At 39.5% G+C, this 22,412-nt stretch overlaps 1 long non-coding RNA gene across 1 annotated transcript in view; it reads right to left on the bottom strand.

The window, feature by feature from the left end:
- LOC116658217 overlaps window positions 1–22,412 on the bottom strand; it is a 365,338-nt gene that overhangs the window by 197,079 nt on the left and 145,847 nt on the right. The window contains exon 3 of the long non-coding RNA XR_004313460.1: window positions 10,384–10,605. This is a non-coding gene — a long non-coding RNA (uncharacterized LOC116658217). The remainder of the gene's footprint in view (window positions 1–10,383; window positions 10,606–22,412) is intronic.

Raw genomic sequence — 22,412 nt, 5'->3', positions numbered from 1 at the left:
TAAAAGATTAGCTCTTTTCTCTTGGGTGCAGGAAAAGTATTGTTTGCCTTGCGAGGCTTAGTAAGTAACAGCTACAGGTGAAAGAACAGTCCTTTTCAAATGCTGTTGGAGAGAAGATTTTTAAAGGACATCTTTCTGTGCTGAGAGGGAAGGAGGAAGGGGACAGAGGAAGAGAGAGAGAAGAGATAAAGATAGAGACCGGGAGGCATAGGGACCAGGCTGGCAGAGAGACAGCAAGTCAGACACAAAAGAACAGGGAGAGAAAGACAGAAAGAAAGTGAGCAAACTAAACCAGTTAGAGGAAAAGCTGTTGTATACATAGTTTTCCTGCGTTAATTGGGGAGATACTGGGTATCACCTTCCATTAAAACTGAGAAATTTTGAGAGGTCTTGCTTTAGAAGTGACAAATGATATGCCTTTATGCATGCTGGGAGGAAGAAACCTGGGAGCCCTGGCTGGTCTCAGATTTGTCTGATCTGGACTTTCATGTCCAAGTAGCTGCTTTCGATTTTTGCAGTGAAAGAGCATTTTAATAAGCAGAGGCCTCACAGCAGGCGATGGAGCGCATGGCCAGATGTCAGAATCGTTAGTCTGCGGTCAGTACACGAGCAGCTACCTCTTAGTACAGCCCGAGAGCGGCAGCTTCCCCTCGCAGGCATCTTGGAGAATTCGTGCCATGTTCCATGTCACTGAGAGCCATGCTTTGGTCTAGTCCAGTCATGTTACATATCAGCAGAAGCCCTTGCCCACAAAGAAATCTTAGAGCTTGCAGCTAGAGACTGGCTCCATTCCTAGAATCCAACAGCACTGAGCTCCTAATTTTGAAACCTATGGAATCCTTCCAGCAAGCACCCAAGATTTCATCTGGACCCAGTAATCTGCAAGGTCATAGAGGCAAAAACCCCACCTGCTGTGTGCCAGGCCTTCTCCTCTATAATTTCCATGTGTTTTCTCATCTAATCTTCCCAATTACCCTGAGGTAAGTACAATTATCTGTACCCTTCAGATGAGGAACCTGAGCTCAGGCTACTCTCCACTAGACTAAAAGCCTAGTTTGGGGCAGAATCCTGAAGTCAAACCAGACACTGCCTTTTCACACCCATACTTTTAGAAAAACAAACAGAGGACACTCTTCTTGTTCCGAGCTCTATTGCACATTCACGATCACTCTCAACATGGTATGCATGTGCTCAAACTTGCTCCTCTGTATTTCATGAACTCACATCAAAATAAAGAGGGAAAGCTTTCAAAAATATGCTTATTGTTAAAAAAAAACACCACTTACCAATAATATAACAACTGTTTTGGTTTTTTTTTTATGAATTAAGGTAAGGGTTAAGTCATTAAAAATGCCTCTGGCAAAAAGATTCCAAAGGACCAGGTTGAAAATGAGAGATGAGAGAAGGATTCCAACAGGGAGGTGACAGCAGAGATGACAAAATGCACGAAGCCTCCATTTTCAGACAGTGTTGGGATGAGCCTCGAGACAGAAAGCTAGTGTTTAGAGGAAGGTTAAGTCATGAAGAGGGAGAAAGCAGCTTCTACTTTCTGTGTCAGTGGAGACTGGAGAGAGGGAGCAGATGGTGTCACTGAGGTGGCAGCTAATGTACCACAGAAGGGAGGTCCATCCTCTGACAAACCATTAGGCCCCCTAGATCCCTCTTTCCATGCCTCCTCCTCACCTAGCGCAGGAAATTCGGTGGTAGCTAGGGCAGCAATTGTCCAAACCCTTCTCAACATTTTACTCCTTTAGGATATTCAACAGATGTTTAACAGAAACATCTGTAGATGCCTAACAGAGAGGGGGGCCCGCCCCAACACACTGAGAAGACCATGACTACAGTATTCCCCCACCAGAATCTTCCTAATGAGCACCAGCATATTAACCACTCTGAGAAGACCTAAGGCAGACACACCTATCAACTTTATCGAATCCAGTATTCTGCAAATATTTTTTTATCTATAGAGTTTCTAAAATTTAATCTTCCCTGGAACAGAGTTTGTTCAATGGAAATTCTATTTATTGAAAGATGGTGGAATACTCCTTTCGTCCACTGCTGCAGGGCTTCTGGGACCAAATGGAACAGCTGCCCCTTTGCAAGCCAGGCCTCTCCATTGAACTTCTCAATAGCTATTAACGGGTACAGTCTGAGGGGAGCAACTTCCCTCAGGAGCCTTCAGAAGGCTAGGCAAAACTTTATAAACAAGAGAAGGTTTACCTTAAAGCTTCCTGACTCGTTAGTTTAGAAGGTACTTATTTCACCTGGTTATTGCTCTGTACCTGTTCCACTCTAACGTAATCAAAGAGACAGGAAAGATTTATGCATTTCTATTGGTTTAACAGAGCAGTATTCTGTGGGAAAAAAATTGCAGAGGGTTGTATGTAAATCTGTTTCTCTTAGCCTGTTGAAAAACGTATCTGCAGAAAAATACTGGGAGGCCACAGAAGATAGTATGCTCCTGAAACTCACTACCTGTAAACAAGCACTTCTTAGAACTTGGTGAAGGTTACCAGATTTTTAAATCCTGTAACCTCAACATGTAAAGCATTCTACGTAGAGACTGTTCCATCACCACAAACATTTTAGGTGATCATGTCCATCCCACTTACAGTTTTTTCAGATACATTTCTTGTCTCTCTTATAGCAACAATGGGACACTAGGAATTACTTCCATAGTGTTTACCTAAATTTAGAAAATAAGAAATCAAAGGATTGGAAGGCCTTATAACCACAATTAACTCTCTCATTCAAGCTCCCTGGGAAACATAATGTCCCTCATGCATGCAGGCCAAGGAGTTTTACCCTCCTGTAAGAGTCTTTGAACTGTGGATTCAGGTTCAAATACTAATCTACATTTACAAGTAAAGAATTTATACCTCTGCTTTCTCATCACTGTCCACATCCTTAGCCTTAATTGAAATATCAGTATCAAAAGTACCAGTACCTTCATCCTCCAACGTGAAATTGGACTAGAACAACTAAAACGCTGTAGGGTGAAAACATTTTACATGACAGGGTATCGTGCAAGTCAACTAATTAAAATTCCTTAAGAAGTAAAATGATCCTTTATAATCCGTCCTACATATTTCAGCTTGGAAAAATTAAATTAGCCATTTCCTATCAAATGGAAAAGTCGTCCTAACATGCAAGTATTTTTCATGGGTCACTTGAGATTCTATCCATTAGGCATGAACTAGATTCACTTTCTGAGTATAACTAGTCATTGCCTATAACATAATTTAATATCACTTCTGAATAAAAATCCAAACATCGTTGTAGTTTTGTTCTAGGTCTCTTAGGTTATTTTTTTTTACCACTTAAATAGTATAATTAGCATTTATTTTACATAAACAAAATAAATTATATTCTTACTAAGAACTGAGTCTCCCTCACTAACTTTTTTCTTTTTTTTTTTCCCTGAGAAAAAGACCATACTTGTGCTTCCTATAACTAAAACAATGTTTGCATATAGTAGCAAGTAGCCAATGCTTTAGAATAACAACAACTGCTGACACAGCTGGTCAAATAAACATAAAAGTAAGCAAAATATGGATGGGACAAATCCTACAAACTGGTTCTACACAAGACTCCAAATGAAAGGTCCTGATTCAGCCTGACAGCCATAGCCCCGTACCATCACATGACAAAGGTACCCCAAATTACCAAAGGGTCATAATTGCCTGTTAATTTTTCTGCCATCACAAGGTGAATTCAGATAATAGAAATACCAGCAGAGACAAAACTCCTCTGAGGCAGCCAAGAGCTGCAGGAAAACAATGACTTTATCTTGGGACAAGTTTTGTCACCCACATGACATATACGACCTTACACAAATCGTCTCTTCCGTCTGTGTCCTATATGACTCAACTTCAAAATCTAGGCAATAACTGCCAAACTCCATGTCAGTCTCACAACAATAATGATGGAGAGCTGTGCCCTGGTAGTCAATTTGAATTAGGTGCTGTGGGGCTCAAATGATGTAACTGTCCCTAACAATAGACTTCTAAAAGTCTCATTTCTGAAACTAAGATCACTCTGGTTTAATCCAGAGTCCCTAAAATCACAGACTATTAAATGTGAAGGATTTTTACAGATAACGAGTTTTACTCATTCTACTTAAACAGGAAGAAAACAAAGCCCCCATCCCCAAATTGAAGCAACTTATCTGAGGTCTTAGAGGTAATTCAAGGCATAGCTAAAGAACCAGGGCTCCAATCCAAACACTTTCATAACTCTGGGGTCTTTCCAGCACACAGCAAAACTTTCCTGCAAAGCTTGCCCAGTTGTGCATAAGAGAATTACTCTCAGACTGAGAAGGAAGTGTTGATAAAAGTGTAACCAACGCCATATACCAATATAGGCCTCTATTTAATCCATCAAACTGTTCACAGGCTTTTGGTTTTTGTTTCTACAAAAAGCTCCACATATCCAGAAGATACACACACCCACATTCAGACATTACTCCTTGGGGCTTGCATGAGTGAGCCTCATCACAGAACTGAAAATAGGTATCTCTGAAGAAAGCTGACAAACCCATCCCCTACCTCCTGTCAAATGAAGGACTAGTCATTCAGTGATCATTAAGATCACACCGTCTGCCCAAACCAAGAATCCATTCTTTACACAGTGGTAACAACAATTATGACTCAGAGGGGAAGCAATTCATTCAGGAATCCAAGGACATTTACTCAGAGATTTCTTGGGAATGGTCTAAGAGCTATAGAATCAAATTCAAAGGAAAATTGAGATTTCCTCCCCTGAATTTATGTTTAAATGAAATAAACTTCACAGTTCTCCTTCTTCCCTGGTACCGTAATACTGTTGCTTGCTATACAAATTCTACCTCATGCTGTTTCATGGGAAGCTACATTATAGTGGAGAATAAGTTAATTCCATATGTATTTTTATAAAAGTATATTACTATTTAAGAAAAACAAAACAGTAACAAAATCATGGGAAACCAAATGGCAATCTCCAGCCCAGTTTGGGCTGATTTAGCCCTATCTTCCCATCTCCCAATACATCAAGAAGGTTACTACTTCCTATTGCCCCAAGTATCCTAGCATCACTAGGCCTGCTCCCCCAAAGATTGTGGGCACAAGAAGGGACTGACACAGTGTTAGCATAGTACTGGCTGAACAACTCCTCAAACTACACAACAAATATTACTGAAGGCCACTTATATTTCCCCTTCTTTTATGTTATTTTTCCTTTCTACTCCAAACAGAAGTTAATTTTCCCTTCCCTAAGCCCCTGTTAAGTAGCCATTTGGTTTCCTCATTTTTATTTACCATATACTGCCTTGTGATGTTTTTCCGGACCTCCCAAGTAAGGAAACTGGCTCACTCCTAAGAGTCTCCCTTATAAACAGTACAACCTTATATCACAGTGTATATAATACTCTTATTTGCCTGCATATTGATCTGATTATCTGCTAATCCCTTGAAGGTAAACACAACACCTTAACACTTTTGGGCCTTTAAATCTTATAAAACATAAAATGATTATTTGATTAATTAATACCCCAAATTCCTGAATAGTTAGCCCTCATTTACTAGAGGATATTTTCCATTTTGCTGTTTTGTGACTATTGTCCTTATTGTAACTGTCCCCTTTTCTATCTGCCATCACCCTGTATCATCTACAGTCGATGAGAAGAGGTAGTCTCAGTTCTCTTTATTGGCACTTGGGTGTCAGCATTGTTAGGACTGCAGATGAATTCAGGGTTGCTAGCCCTACACACAGGAAGCAGTAATGCTCAGCTAATATATGGAGCGGTCGCTTCAGTAATCTAGGAGAGGGTATGAAAAGCTTATATTTTCTCTCCCCCACACGCAAAAAACAAAGCTTATACTCCTGGGCTGGCTACAAATCCAAAACAAAATGGCACGATGATGGTTCAGCCGTCTTGGCTGATGGAACATTTCGTCAGCCCAATGGTCAGACAACTGAGGAGTGAGCAGGAGACGTAAAGCATCGTTTCTTACTGGGGACCCTGACTTGTTCAAGAGGGATTTGTTAGAGAATCAATTCCCCAAACAGCTTGTTTTGTTTTGCTTCCTTTCTATGTAGACAGATTGTCTTTTAAGCTGACAAAGTAGGAAATAAATGGCATTAAAAATGTGAAGAAGCAAATTATCTCTTTTATCCTAATATTCATCAGAGATTTACTGAAATTTTGAAAACAACACAAAACCACCAGTGACATTCTTGTGAGCCTTCCCATGGACTGCATCTAATTTCAGGTTCTTTCTGCACTTTAAAGTTGCTAATGTTTGTAGCAGTATGCAATATCACGCCAGCTTTAATTCAGGTGAAGCTAAAATTAGAGGTAAACTTACTGGTTAAGTGGTCTCATATCACATATCACACCGAAGCTTAAAGTAGACACTTAGGGCTAAATTTTTTTAAGGGCTCTCCAAATTTGCATCGACAAAACCCTCATTGGTATGCATGAGCAGCTGTCTGGTTATCCACCCCACCCAACCGCAAGCTGGTGACTTCCTTATCAAAAGCTGTACAAATCCTGGGCTAAGACTATAACTGCAAATTGACAAAGCACTGAAACATTGACGACAAAACTGTAACCAGCTTGCTCTTATCCACTGTGCTAGAATGAGCTACTCTATACAGACTATCAACCATACACTCAATATTTGAACTTTTCCGTAATGTCTGCCTTTACTCTAACTCAACGGTTATACGCACGTTTTCATTTAATCAAGTATCACTAAACCGTGATCAAAGTACCTCCTCTGATGTGGAACCCAGCAGCTGGGGAATTAGGCACCTACAACCTGTATCTCCAGAGGCTGATTTGTAAACCAATCAATCTAACAAAACAGATATAATTCTTTTCTCCCATTTACTTGCTCCCCACGTGAAGACTGTTAGGGACTGAATGTCTGTTTCTTCCTAAAATGCGTATGTTGAAGACATAACTTTCAAAGTGAGGGTATTTGAAGGTGGGGTTTGGGGGAAGTAATTAGGGCTAGATGAGGTCATGGGTGGGGCCCTCTGATGGAATTAGGCCCCTCTAAGAAGACACGAGCCAGCTTGCTCTCTCGCTCCCCTGCCATGTGAGGACATAATGAGAAGCCGAGCACCTGCAAGCCAGGAAGGGGGCTCTCACCACAAACCGAACTGGCTAGCACCTTGATCTCAGACTCCCCAGCTTCCAGAACTGTGAGAAAATAGATTTCTGTTGTCTAAGTCACCCAGTCTCTGGAATTTTGTTATGGCAACCCAAGTGGACTGAGACAAAGACAGTTACAGAAAAGACGAGACATACAAATACATAAATAAATATTGATACACTAGTTGACATGACATTGGTATCACTGTACAGCTCCATGTAGATTCAGATCAGCTCCACATCATTAAGTGCAGTTGCAGCTGAAGTCTTCAGCCAGTAAAAGTTTATCTCTGTTTAGCCCATTTGGAAAAGGTATTCCCTTTAGGGGACTGTTTAATAAGTCAAAGACATAACAGAAACAGCGTTGACCTCATTAACATAAGCTCCCTTCTCCTGTTTATAACTTGGTCATAAACCTTCATAACTGCTAAGTAAGAAAACCGTCTGGATGATAATAGTACTCAGAGGGGGTGTTGTTTGCAGATCAGTGAAGCCAGGCCACATGTCCCTCCACCAAAGAGCTTTAAAAGTGCTACTCTCAGTGAAAACAAAATTACTTTAAAAATTACTAACACATCAAGACCACTATCCAGAAAAGAATGTGATTATACAAAATATAGAAGAAAGATTTTTCTTTACACATCTTGATCTAAAGCAGGTTTACTCACATCTTCACTTGATTCTAAAATGCAATCACTTGCAAGGCTCATCTTAGATTCAAATGAGCTTTTGGAAATATACAAGTACATACATATACACACAAACACAGATGTATACATTGTACACGCTGACAGTGATGCCTGTCCTAATAATCAATGTGATACGAAAATGTGTCATAACATTGAGTAAAGGGGTTACATTTATTTTGTAGTTCTCTTTTCTCTGTGTGTATATGTGTGTGTTTGTGTGTGTTGGAGAGTCATGAAGAGGAGGAAAATCATTTATCACTGAATCTGCTTTGACGATCTCTGCAGTGCTGGTAAGGTAAGCTGCACATACACGGCTGCTCAGGGAATACGGTTAGACACAGACACGGAAGGTCACAGAGGGGGAAATGAATGGAAAGGTAGCAGTCCAGATGTAGCTGCTGCTTCTTTAGTTAACATTCTCATTAGCAAAAAATTGTAACTAGTTTAATTTTTTAAATATATTGAATGCACTGTCCAAAGTATCACCTATCTTACCATGCTGCTTAAATGCCTGCATTCAATATTCTATGGAACCTGAGCAATGGCATAAAGTGAAAGGTGACTTTAAAATTCGGTGAGTATACATGCCCAAGTTACAGTCCTGAATACACTGAAATTATAAACTGTGAAAAATACTGCAAAAAAAAAAAATACAGTACTTGAGAAGTAAATGAGGATCACCTTCACATAGTAATTAACATCAGTGTCACCAAGGGTCAGTCACCCAGACTGGTGCCCCTTGTGCCTCAGCCCTGAAACAGTCTTTCTCCTTGTAGAAATTGTAGCTCTCATCCAAACTGTAGATCTAATTTCCAGTTAACAGGAACAGCAACTATGAGAGGAACAAGTTAAACCAGGAAGCAGTCCAAGAAATCTAGACGGCAGAACTTTCTACAGGAAAACCAGCTGGTTCTACTCAACAGGTACACGGCACAGGGGGAAAGGGGAGGAGGGTGGGTGCTTCAAGTCCTGACAAAAAGCTACTAAGAAACAATAACCAAAGGTAATGTGTGGATCTTCACCGGACCCCACTTTGAACACACCAACATTAAAATGCCTTTAAAGGCTAACAGGGGAAATTTGAATATGGATGGAATAGTTAATATTAAAGACTTAGGGGTGATAATATAATGGCTAAGCAGATGGTTAAAAAAGTATCTATTTTTGGAGAATACCTTCTAAAGTACTTAGGGATAGTATATTAGATATTTCAGCAAAAAAAATATAAATATGTTGAAAGACGCACAATGATTAAATTTAGCTGATAAATACATGGGTGTTCATTATACTGTTCTCTTTACTTTCCTACAGATTTGAAAGTTTCCTGATCAAGAGTTAAAGCAAACAAGTCTGAGTTAATAACTAAGTTGTATTACAGAGGTGACATCACTTCCATGTTTTAAAAATACTGGATAAAATAATATACATAAATGGTCCTGAAGATCTATTATTAGGGAATTGGTTTGTAAAACAACTATTATAAAATGCAAATCTTGGCTTTATTTCGTAGTTGACTTACCTGGTGAAAGTAACTTAACATCTGGGTTCACTAGGATATAAGGAAGAAAGTAACTCTACCTTGTGAGGATGAAATGAAGTAGTGGTTTATAAACTCTGTGTTGTGATATAAATGTTACTTACAGTCACAACTCTAGTTCTGAATTGGCTCTTGCCTTATAAGTTTCTAATGCAATGAACATGTTCCTTCTTCACTTAGAAATAGAAATGTACCCTTAGATTCACAGCTGTAAACTTTCATGACTTCAAACACATTTCCTATTTTTCTGTCCTCCGGCAAGGAAAGAAATAACAGCATTTTATTTCCCTAAAAAGCTAACATATGCACACACACATTTAGAGTAATTTATAGTTACTGAAGATAGTTCTCTCAGTATACGTTGTAATTTCTCCCCAATTCACCTAATATCTTTCCTGAACACTGTTAAAATTAAAGACCAACATTATCAAACCAAAAGAGGTAGCTGTTTCTGCAGTTTACTGGGGCATCTGACAAAAGGAGACAGTAGAGCCCTGTTATGAAATCCTACACTTTGCAGGTTTTGAGGACACCAAGCAGATGGCTAACTTCCAAAAATTCTAAATCTCCTCACCAATATTTGCTTTAGTTACTTGAACCACATCTCCTTTTATTACATCACCACTGAGATGAGTTATTTTATACAATTGGTCATGTGAGAACTTACTACAAAGGACCAAGTTTGTCAGAAATTAACTTTTCTTCTAGACATATGTGCAGGATCCTTCAATGTTATTGCCATTATTTAAAAAATAAGTAAGTAACCAAATCATAAGCAACTAAAACACATTTCAACAGAAAATATTTAAAGTCACACTGAATCACCAAGGGCTATTAGGAACTTAGAATCCTTAAATTTAAGGTGTGGTGTTGGTCTACACAGTTAATAATTTCCTGCCAGACATTCGCCATAGGGAAAGGGCAGGATCTTACAACAAAGGATGCGGGATGCTCAGTTCAAATCCAGACAATGTCACTGAGCTTCAGAGAGTGCATGAGAACTGAGACAGAGCACCTACCTGGTCAGCAGGTGGCTCAGCAGCCAGGAGCAGTGACAGTGCACCTGGGCAGGAGAAACAAGGTGCTCTAGTGATGGGAGTGCACCGGAGACGGCCTGATAGCCATGGCCCCCGAGAAAGGAGGTGTCTCAGCAGAGGCCACAGGGACACAAGGAATGTCTACAAAGCAGATACTTCCTCCTTGTTGCCACGGAACTTCTCACTCCCCATCCACATACTGTCCTGAAAGAACAGGAAGGGGAAAGTGTTTGAGAAGAAAATGCCCTGATTGTGGTTTTAAACTGACTTAACAACTGGACTCCAGTTTTTGAGAAATAGTGCTGTTTTTCTGTAGAGTTGCCTATAAATTTTAATCACACTCCCAACCATGTAGAACACAGACGACATCTAATACTCTGGCTTAGACTCACAGAGGCAGGCTTTCTCAGCTCCTTCAGATGGAGAACTCAAAATTGCTAATAGCTGAATTCTTTCACCTTTTCTTCAGCTTGATTTTCACAGGGTAAACTTTCCCTTGATCCAGCTTCCCTGACTTCTGGGATTATGTAAAATTGTCCGTGCCTACCACCTGAATGTGTTTTAGCACAGCAGGCTCATGAAATGTGGCAGCTGGAAGCAGGTGTGAGATGGGAGCTGGGTTGGTCAGCTTCTTAGAGAAACCAAGGTTCTCCTGGTGAGGGATTTAAAGGCAAATCTACATTACCACCTCCAGGCTAGAACCAAATTTTGACCCTAGTACACACAGCAGGGTCAAAGACAATGACAAACACAAATGCTGTGAAAGAATGACACCTCCTGTTTTTTGCAACAATGGAGTGAGGAAAAGGAGCTTGACAACAGGGAAAAGCTCAGAGATAAACAACATACGCAAGGAATGAAATAGGATTCAATCATACATAGAAACCAAGAAGATGACAATGCAGCACTTGACCCAGATTAAGAGGAAAGGGAGACAGGGCATTCTTTCATGTCTCCAAACTTTATAAACCTTTTTTGTCCCGAGGGGTGGAGGTGGATGCCAGACAAAATTTTAATTCATTAACCTCAAAGATTTTGCTTTGAGTTTCCACATGTGACAATACATGTTTCTAGACTTCTCCTTAAGTATGTATGTGAGTGTATGTGTGTAAGTATATGTGTGTGGGGGTCAGCTTAGGGATGCGTGCGTGCGCACATGTGTGTGTGCGCGTTAAGAAGTAGATATAATAGCCTACCTATCTCCAGTAGTTAAAAGATATTTTAAAGATCATTGCTAACCCAAACAATATTCCCTACAGACTACTCAGAGCAGGTTACCAGAATGAGGGTGTGGGATTAACAAGCAAAATCAGATAATAGGACTTTACTAACATCTGGTGTTGACCACCTACACACAAGTTGATTTTTAGAGAAATGACATAAGAATATATTTTTTTTCAAATGTAAATGCAGTTTGCAGAGTAACTTATCATGGTATCAGAGTAAACTCACCATGGTATCTGATCTGACATTGTAGTTGAAGCAGGTGGCCTGTAACCACATCATGCACCCTTGTTTTGATTAAGACCTTTTTCTCTCACATCAGCTTGTTTCATTGACTGACAGGTTCTGATCTTGTCTGTTCCTGAATTCTTGCTTTTCACTCAAGCCTTGACTCTGAGTCCTGAAATATTCCCAGCCCCTATAATCACACCATTTCTGACCACTGGAGGTCAGAAGCCTGCTCCAGCCCAGCCAGCAAAATTTAGCAAGAAGGCCTGAGCCCTTGCAAAACAGAATGAGACATGAGATTTCTACCAATCTTAACCACCAAACTGACTTCTCAGTTTGTCTCTGTGATCAAAGCTTTAGAGTCTAGACTCTCAAATTAACATCCTTCAGCAACATCTCCACTATCAAGCAGTTTGAATTTTATAATTGCTCAGAGTTGGCAAGATTCATTCATTCATTCATTCTTCCTTTACTAAAAAATAAATAAAACAAACAATAACAAACAATTACATTGACTATCTCTTACGGGTTGGGAACAGTGACAGCCCCAAGGATATAAGACTAATTCAGAAGCAAATCCGACATCTGTCTACGCAGTAGGATTTGGATGTATCACCTGCCCCAGATACATCTTTTTAAAAATTCTGCTACTGTGCCTGGATTGCCTACATTCAGATCCAAGAGAAAACAGATTGTCTACAAGGAAATATTAGTTACATCAGGTAGAAGATTGCACAATAAGTGAAACTGTGAAGATAAAACGTAAACTAAATTATCATTCACTTATAAAGCAACGAAGACTTAGAGTTTATCATCCACAGTCAACTTGTCTGAAAGAATTATTAAAGAATATGCTACCTCATCAAGAAGAAATGTAATGGACGAAGAGGAACAAAAGGTACAAACTGCCAGTTAGAAAATAAACAAACCATGGGAATGCCATGTAGGGCAAGGTGACGATAGTTAGTAGTACTGTATCACATATTTGAAAGTCGCTAAGAGAGTGGATCTTAACTATCTCATCATGAGAAAAAAATAAATTGTAACTGTGCAAGGTGATGGATGTTAACCAGACTTACTGTGGTGATCATTCTGTAACATACACAAATATTGAATCATTATACTGTATACCTGAAACTACTATCTTATATGTCATTACACTTCAATAAAAAAGAAATTTGAACCCTAAGAGATGAAGGATGGTGAGCACAGAAATTTATCAAATGTACCAGTTACTTTAATGCCTATTTTTAAAAAGTAACTAATATTGTATGTTAAAATTTTAAACAAAATTTAAAGTAAAACACAGTGGCAGAACAGACAAAGTATGCTGGGTCTTATGTTCAGGGGTAGGAAAAATGTAGAAACATCTGTGCTAGTTAAAGATGACTCTCATTGGATTCAAATTTGTATACACTTTGGAATAAATCACTTTATAAGTAAACACTCAATTCCTACCCCCAAAATGGCAATATGTAAGGACAAAGACAACACATTTTTAAGTCTTCAAGATCCCTTCTGTGCTTTTCAATCATCCTTCTCTGCTGTTCCTCTTCAGAATATACTGATGCTCAGTCTATGAAATCACAGTCAACTTGTAAGAAAACTCACCACTCTCTACTCTTAACGGTTGTGTGGCAAAGTACCACTAACACTTTCCTTCTTCCAAAACTGTGTTGTCAAAATTCTGGTTTCCGGATACCTATCTATTCATGCCTAAAATTATCTAGGCCCCAAAGACTTTTATTTATATGAATTACATTTGTCACTTTTTACTATAGTAGACATTAAATCTAAAAAATTTTTTTAAATTCCAACTTTATTTAAAATGAATGGTGATAAACCCACTGTATTTTAATGAAAATGACATTTTTATTTAAAAATTATATTTCCTAAAGAAAAGAACTGTGAGAAGAGTGGCAATATATTACATTTTTGTGAATATCTTTGATGTCTGGCTTAATAGAAGCAGCTGAATTTTATATAGGGGTCTGTATTCAACATATTGAAGGTAGCTCTTGCTGAAGTATATGCAAAATATCTGATTTCATACCAATACATATTTGAGAAAAGGAGAAGCATTTTCAAAGCTCTTTTCAGATGCCTGTGGATATTATTTCTTTAAACTATACCAAAACTCAGTAAGTGGAAGTTTTAAGTTTTGTTACAACATGGAAAATTAAATTGTCTAAGAGAACATTTTTACTCTATTACATTAAAATTGACTGGGGTCTGTCTTGCACATTGAATGGTTCCCTTAAAACACATAATTCTGTAACATTATACACTGGTACTTTTTAGAAAATATTGGTTTACTGAGTTACACTGATCTTCCAAATATTCACACATTTCACTACACCACATCAAAAAGTCACCTTCGTGTTATCACTGAGCTCATCAGAAAAATCTTTGAGAAATAGGAAGTTTTCAAGCTCAGAGTAGATACAAGTTTTCAAAAATGTAAATTTTCACCTGAAATTTCCAACTTTATCCTTGGCAATAAATATAGTAGTTTGTTTTCTTTAACTGACATTTTTAAAAAAATGTTTGTCAAACATACAACTTTGAACAACCATAGTTTGTGTATCAGAGATTCTTTCAAGGAAAAATGGTATGGTATTCTCTGCAAAAAGTCAATAGTTCAGCTCATAACTCAACCTTATGACAGCCTTTGTGCATCAATATAAATATGAAATATTAAAAAGATGTTTACTCGAGGGTCAAGATTTAATAAAATTAACAAACTGTATTGCTTCATTATTTTAAGAGAAATTTTAAGAGAAACCGGCTCTTTTTTTAAATTGGAAAGATGAAAATGACCACTCTTCAGTTCAGTGCCACTGCTGTGATTATTAAGCTGCTAGAAGTTCTACCCACCACTGCTTTTGCACCATTACCACAAAATGTCAATACCATGTAAAAGGCAAATAACATCCCAGTTATTATGAAAATAGTTTTAGTCTTGCAGACCCTCTGAATGTGTCTCAGGGGCCAGCAAGTTTCTATGGACCACTTTATCAGAACCACTCTCTTTAAAATAAAAAGTTTGTGACAAAGAGTAGGATTTTATACAAATTTTCTCAATGGATAGAGAAGATATAAATGTGGGATGCTTTAAGTGCTTTCAGAATGACCCACAAAATTTGCCAGAATAAGTGATACTTTCTAACCTGTGAATATGACCTAGAACCTACGCAGGAAAACCTCAACTTGGACCAGTGACGTGCTAGAGAGAAAGGAAATGTGAAGAGCCAAGGGGTCTTATGACAAAGTTGGCAAATTAAAAAAAAAAAAAAAAAAAAAAGAATAAAGAAAAAGTCAGAAAATCCAGATGAACCTTTGAAATCAGAGGAGCTGAAGAAACAGCCTTTTCTAGAAGGACCTTTTATATTGTCTAAAATGTACTTTAAAATACTTTGGCATACACAATGTGTTACAGTCACAGGCTAGCATTTGTGTATATCCTAGTGGCAACTGGTTAACATTGGATGTATTCTCATTAGGATACATACTATGGCGTGTTCAGTTAGCATCTGAAAGAATAATCAAGGATCTATACTCCAGAGAGCTACCAGGATCAACTCTCTTGAAGGTTTTACCATTGCTGAGGGGTTTTATAATTAGCATAAGAAATGATGCTCCACTTCTGAAATGAGTTCAAGATTGGCAGAGTATTATATACCATCTATACATTATCATATACCTTTTGCATTTGCTGAACAGAGTGTATGAATCTGAGGGCCACAGCGACCTACAACCTTTGGAAAGGGCACCCTGGGCCTAGGACACTGGGTTCTATGTTCAGACTCAGAATAATTCTTTCACTGAACTGCCTATCTCAATCATGAGGCTGGAACTCTTTCATATTTGCCTCAAATGAACCTTTTGCCCAAGGCTGGCAGAATGCCTGAAAAGGGAAGAGCCAAGACTTTACGGAATTTAAAAAATGTTTCTACTAGAGGTGTGGGTATAGCTCAGTGGTAGAGCATGTGCTTGGCAAGCTGAGGTCCTGGGTTCAATCCCCAGTACCTCCATTAAGAAAAAATAAATAAGTAAATAAAGTTAAAACATTAAAAAATGTTTCTGCTAACTTTTAAAAACTTATTTCTTGCCTGCCCGCTAATAAGGCCTACTTGTGTGGCAGAATTCAGCCTGTGACTTGCCTTCTGAAGCAAGTAACAAGGCTGTCAAGAAGGAGACCCGAAATCCTCATTTATCTCAAGCTAAAATGTTTCTGCTGGTTAAGAAACAAAAACAAAATACAAAAATAACAACAACAAAAATTCTAACAGTTGGAAAGGACCAGAAACGTTTTTAACTGGAGGTGTACAGTACTGATGCAGCAAAGGACTGCTCTCGCCCAAAGACAGGGCTGGCTTTTGTGCTGGCTCCTAGGAGGGACTCTCTAAGTTTTTGAATGTCCCGCCTGATAAGAGTGTTCACAAACTCGGGACACACCAGACAGTACAGGCTGAAAATGTGATTTACAGTACCAGCCCAACCTCTGAAGGGGCTGGTGTCTGAGGTCAGACACACTGGTGGCCAACCATATGTACATGATGCTCTAGACACCAAGGGTAGGGGTGAGCTTCCCCGGTTGCCAATACTCGGTGTGTACTGTCACGCACTGTCCACACAACTTCACTCAGAGAGGGTAACTGAAACTGCTTGCTTGCAACTCTCTCTGGGCCCTGTCCTATGCCCCTCTTCACTTGGCTGACTATAACCTGAATCCTTTGCTGAAGTAAACCATAATTCTGAGTCAGTTCTGTGAGTCCTTCTAGCAAACTACTGAAACTGAATGTGGTCTTGATTATCCCTGAATTTGTAACTGATGCCAGAAGTCAAGATGGTCCTGAGAACTTCCAAATTCTGTAGTACCTAAATAAGACATCATTTTATTCCTCCAGAAACTAAAACGAGATTAAAAGTGGCTCAGACTTAGAGGGAAGAGGGGGTGAAGGAGGGAGGGAGGCAGGGGGGAGAGAGAGAGAGAATGAATATGAATGAAAGCATATTAACTGACCAGATCTTTCCCTGCAGGATCTGGAATCTCAGAGAAGGGTCTAAAGACTAAAAGAACTGAAAACAGAAAGAACAAATTTAATACTTTAAACCCAAGTTATCAGTGTTGGGTAACATGAAATACTATGTTCAATTCATCTCAATTGTATATAGATGGAATCATGAATTTCCCTCACCTTTTTTGACTCACATTATTTTCAGGGAACAAAGATGTAAAAGGTGGTCAGAGTGGGGAAAGTTGCCAATCAGTAAATCATAGGGGCCCCAGAGTCATGGTCTTTGATGGGGACAACTCCCTCTTTCAACCCTAGGAGGTGGCAGCATGCGCTTTCTTTCCGAGCCAAGGTAGAGGAGGGGAAAGGAACTGGCTTTCAGCCAATCTGATGACCTCAGCCACTGCCTTTACCCCCAGGTCCCAAAGAGCCAAGCTCCTAAGCTCACACTTTTTATAATGACAAAACAGAATGACAAGTCAAAAAGGGCAGCCAGAGCCCTAAGGGTCTCAGCACAGCCAAGGATGCATTTCAAAGAGAGAAGTGTTTGGGGAACATGACGTTTCTATCATCCTGGAGGTGATAGTCATATAACATCCCAGAGAACAAAGCATCAGTTCATTTCCCCTTCACGATATTCTGCTTTCCTCCCAAGGGCTTATGTGTACTATACACACCAGCTGATGAAGGACAGGTAGGTGGGTTTCAGTAACCTGTTTTCCTGAAAGCTGAGAAGGTGGCCATATGCAGAGCAGCATCTGTCACAGGCTCTCGCTGCCTGCTGCCAACAGTGTTGACTCCGCATTGTTTACAGAGCCGCCCTCTGAAATGGAGGCATGCCCCTGCCCTCTAAGGAGTCAAGCTCCAATTCTCTTTCATTGTGGAACCCACTCCCCTTTGCACAAACGCAAGGCCCTAACAGTCTGATGTCACAACAGACTGTTTTCAAGAACAGTGTGTTCCAGAGCCAAATAAACACTGTGGAAGAATGACTGGTTTGGCCCACTGGAGCTTCCCTTCTCTGCGGTGATTTCAGAAGACTCAGAGGCTAGTGGATCCTTGCTTGGTCCACATATCTATTTTGTTTGCAGCCTCATCACCTCCAACAACTCACTCAGCAAGCCTTTTCTAAGTCATGAATAAGCCTCTCATGAAAATCCATTTTGCAAAGTTCCAAATTTGTGAATCAAAGAAAGTAGATTTTTGTTTCATTAAAGAAGCAGATCTCTGCAATTTATGGACCTGAACATTTTCCCAAACTAGGTGATCCCTTGTCATTTGACAACCTGTGAATTTTCTGAGTGCTTTTCACACATTGAGGAAGCAGACAAACACAATGACATTTGGGCTTAAGTGGGAATCACCATGTTATATGGATCTGTCAAATGAACCTTGATTTTAAGTAGCTTTATTTAGTTTAGTTTAGTAACAATTCAGTTTACCAAGAATAATTGTAGAAAATACATTTTCCATTAAGTAAGGTAAGCTTTTCCTTGGGTTCTTGACACCCATTCCTATCAATTTCTCTGTCTCTATTTCTCTGTGTGTGTTTGTGTGTGTGAGAGAGACAGAGAGAGAGAGAGAGAGAGACCTAACCTTCCAAAAGTCTACAAAGGAAACCAGACACATTTCCTCATGTTGGACCACAGCTGGATTACATATTATCTCAGGAATCCAAAATGTAATCAGGAGCTCTAAGTAGAAGAGACTGATATCCATCCGTCCCCTCATATATTCATTCTTACTTAAAAGGATATTGATCATTGAGGATAAAATGGTGCAGAAGACTGTTGTTGTTCTAAGCACTCATGAAACTTGGCATCTAATGGGGAATATAGAAAATGAATGAGGTATTCAGATCCAGTGTGATATTGTTTGATAAGGAAAGTGTGTGGTACCTTGGGAATATACCAGAAAATTTAGCATAAGAACTTAGAAGAGGAAGTAATATCTAAGCTGAAACCTCAAGACTGAATAAAAGTTAACCAAGGGAAAAGGAAAGGGAAAACTGTTCCAAAGAGGGGGAACCAAAAGTGAACGAACAAGGGAAATTCGAGAAGTGATACAGATTCTGCTGGAAGGAGCATCAAGAAAAGCAGCAGACAAACTGGCACTGGCTGGATGCTGGGTGCCTTAAAGATAGGAAATTTGGTTGGGAACATAATATTGAACAGAGAATTCATCACAGAGATGTGGCCCTGTTACTGAAAAACAGGGCCACAAGTTCGGATTATGACTAACAGAAGGACTAGCTTGATACTAAGCTAGATCTCCTAACATGATTCCTTTATATTCTGTGTCCTCAATAACAAAGTGTGGCATAAGGCTCAGCCTAGAAAGTGGAAGACTCAGTTCCAAAGATGAGAAAGGTTTGAGAGACAGAAGGTCATCAACTAATTCAATGATCCATTCATTCTTTCCTGCATTTATTCATTGAACATTCATTCACAGAGGGGGCCTTTGAGGAAAGCATCCATTTTACTCAGTAATTCAATGCATGTATGTAAGTGAAAGAACAGATAACAGAACACCTGAAAAACTAAATACATATACAGGTCACATGCCTGACACAATGTCAGCAATTGACAAACAGATAATCAAGCAATGTTAATGGCCAAAATGGCCTGACTTCACTAGCTGAGAATATTCTAGAATACAAATGTCAGGATCAGCCTAACAACAAGTGTACTTATTAAGCATTATTTTATCAGTCTGCCACCAGCGTATTTTTTAAGAACCTACTATTTATTATAAGGCAGACTAAGAGGTAATGTTGGAGAATTAAAGGCTGAGAAATGCTGCCTCTCATTTCATGAGATTATAATCAACTTGTAAGTTATCTATACATACATGATAGAATAAGTGTCAGTGTCTACACAATGGATAGAGTTCACAGAGGCTGCGGTCTGTCAGGAGAGGTTCTATAGAGAAGGGGGGACTGGACCTAGGAATACTGAGATGAGAAGCTATAGCGTTTGGTGGTGGCAGTCTTACAGACCTGTAGGTGACTGCTAGTGAGATGGTGTCCTTTTGCTTTCTTTTAATAAGGAAACAGTCCAAAGTCAATTATATGTTTGGATCCTGATTCAAGATGCCAACAGAAACATCACTATCAACCTGTTCCTGTGGCTCCCAGACTTTCCAAGTCTCCAACCAGTTGTCATGATCAGACCCAGCAAACCAATGCTGTTTTTTTAATAAATGCTTTGTAGTTACTCCTCACCTATTCTAACTCATTTTCTTAGTTCAAGAAACAGATGGTTAGGTGTTTCTCTTCCTCCCCCAACCAATGCTCAGAAACCTCTGAGGCAAAAATAGCTTCCTACAGTTTCAAGCTATCATGACTTTAAGGAGCCATTTTAGAGGCATTCTTAATCCCCTGGAGACTTTCAGTTGATGGGGTAGTTTACTGGTACCCTGAAATTTACTCAACCTACTTTTGTGAGGACCTGTCTCTCACAGGCCAGTGAAACTAGGGACACTTTCTGAATCACAGGTAAGCTCCTAGAGGGCAGCTGTGGCTCATATATATTCTTCAGTGAGATCTCTAGAAGATTCTCTATTTTGATGTCTGTCAGAGATCTACTCTCAGGTGTCTAGCAATTACTAGTCTTGAACTCAGAATCATCCATATGCTTTACTGACACGTCTGCATCAATTCCTCCCCCATTCATTCCCCTCTAAAGGCCATACTGGAGAGTGTCCAAATCCCATACTCCATCCCCACTACAATAAAGTCTCAATGCTATTATTGATTCTGACTTGACATTTAAGGAGCATCTGAGCCCTGCTTTGCCTACAGTCTTTTACTTTCTCATGAATATTTCCTAAGCAAGTCCTCTCCCCTGACATGCAGGCAGAGAGACATAAGTATTTTTATCCACCATGTCTCAGCATTTAGTGTTTAATATTTTACATGCACAGATTTCAAGACAAATCTACAAACAGCAGCAGCTAGACCTTTAGTGGGAAAAAAAAGTCTATAGTTAGGGCAGCAATTCTGTATTTCAGAATACTGTCAGTAAAGTATATTTTGGGTCATTAAGAACTCCAGGAGAAGAAAATGTATAATACCATTTTGGGGATAGAGTACAAGGAGGATAAAATTTAATGAACCTTCATTTTATGTAAATACAACAAAGCTTTGGATTTATAGAACTGATAACACCAGGGAACTCATTTAATTTTATATAACCCAAGGTCTCAAACTTAAGGAATTCATCTGTTAAAGTTATTGCTCTGTTGGACTAAGGGCCAGTAACCTTGTAAAATATGTATGCCAAGACACCAACTCTGAGTGGCAGGGAGCAGATGGCAGTTTCAGCTGAGGCACTACAGGAGGGAATGGCTTTCTCATAAATGGGAGTGGGTGGGCTCACTTGCAACAATTCTCCTATTGTAAATAAGTAAAGGGACACATGAGTTTCTCACTCTTAATGCAGTTTAACTCGTCAGAAAGCTATCTGCAGGGGCTGGTCCCATGAAGGAAGCAGGCCTAGGGAATCCAGGATGTCCTCCAGGAACGCATAGAAGGGAGGTGAAATTGTTCCAAACACGACTGATCCCAGGTGAAGACGGTAATTTTGTACAGACCCAGGAGTTAAGTGTAACATTAAATAAAACAAACAAACAGGTAAATCAAGATGCAAAGGCTGACAATGGGGTTAAAATGAGAGGAGCCAGAAGATCAAGCTAGAGGGTCGTTTAGGAGAGCAACAAAGTAGGGTGAAGTGCAGGGCAAAGACTTCAGCTCTTCACATCTTTTACTTCTGTTTTAGCATCATACTAATTAGTCAGGCATTGAGTCCGAGATGAGACAGCTGGCATACTCAAACTAGAGTAATCTGTCGAGGGCATAATGAACTATTTACAAATACGTGGGTGAGATGTAGGAAACCCTCAAGGAAGAGAACAACAACCTGCTGGAATTAAGAGCAGAGCCACTCTCACTCCCGGACCCAAAGAAGTAGGACATGGGAGTGGTCAATGGTACTTAGAAGAAAAAATTAGTGATTAGAAGGCCACCTTGAGACCCTAAGACCTTAAGCTGAGGGACACAGACAACTTTGAAGTACCTTCTCAGGGAGGAAGCTAGAGGAATAAATATCCAGACCTAAATCTCCTGTCTCCTATCAAGACTCTCCATTGACTGAACCCAACTAGAAACCAGAGAGCACGGGAGCTGGTTTGTGCGGCTCCTATGAACCAGCCTCCCACTCTACAGGGCAGGGTGGAGAAACACGGAGAGGGAAGGCAGAGAATCCAGCAGAAGCTATCTACTTTTAAGTATCAGCCCCCCATTTGGAAATGGGCAGTATACCAAGGAAAATCATCCCAAAACACATCAACCCAGGGAAGAAGGCTGGAGTCTCCGAAAGCCTCCAGGAGCATGTTGGATTCAATCAATCCAACATATTTTCTCAAAAAGTTAATAAAATTTATTCTGCACTCAGTGCTCTGGAAACCAAAGAGACCGACATACTTCCTGTTTCCAACAATCTTACAACCGAGTTTGTTCACATGATTAAACAAATATTTGTT

Source organism: Camelus ferus, chromosome 20, assembly GCF_009834535.1.
Source record: "Camelus ferus isolate YT-003-E chromosome 20, BCGSAC_Cfer_1.0, whole genome shotgun sequence".
Lineage (NCBI taxonomy): Eukaryota > Metazoa > Chordata > Mammalia > Artiodactyla > Camelidae > Camelus > Camelus ferus.
The sequence above is the reverse complement of the archived record's forward strand: the minus strand, read 5'-3'. Positions and strand labels throughout refer to the sequence as shown.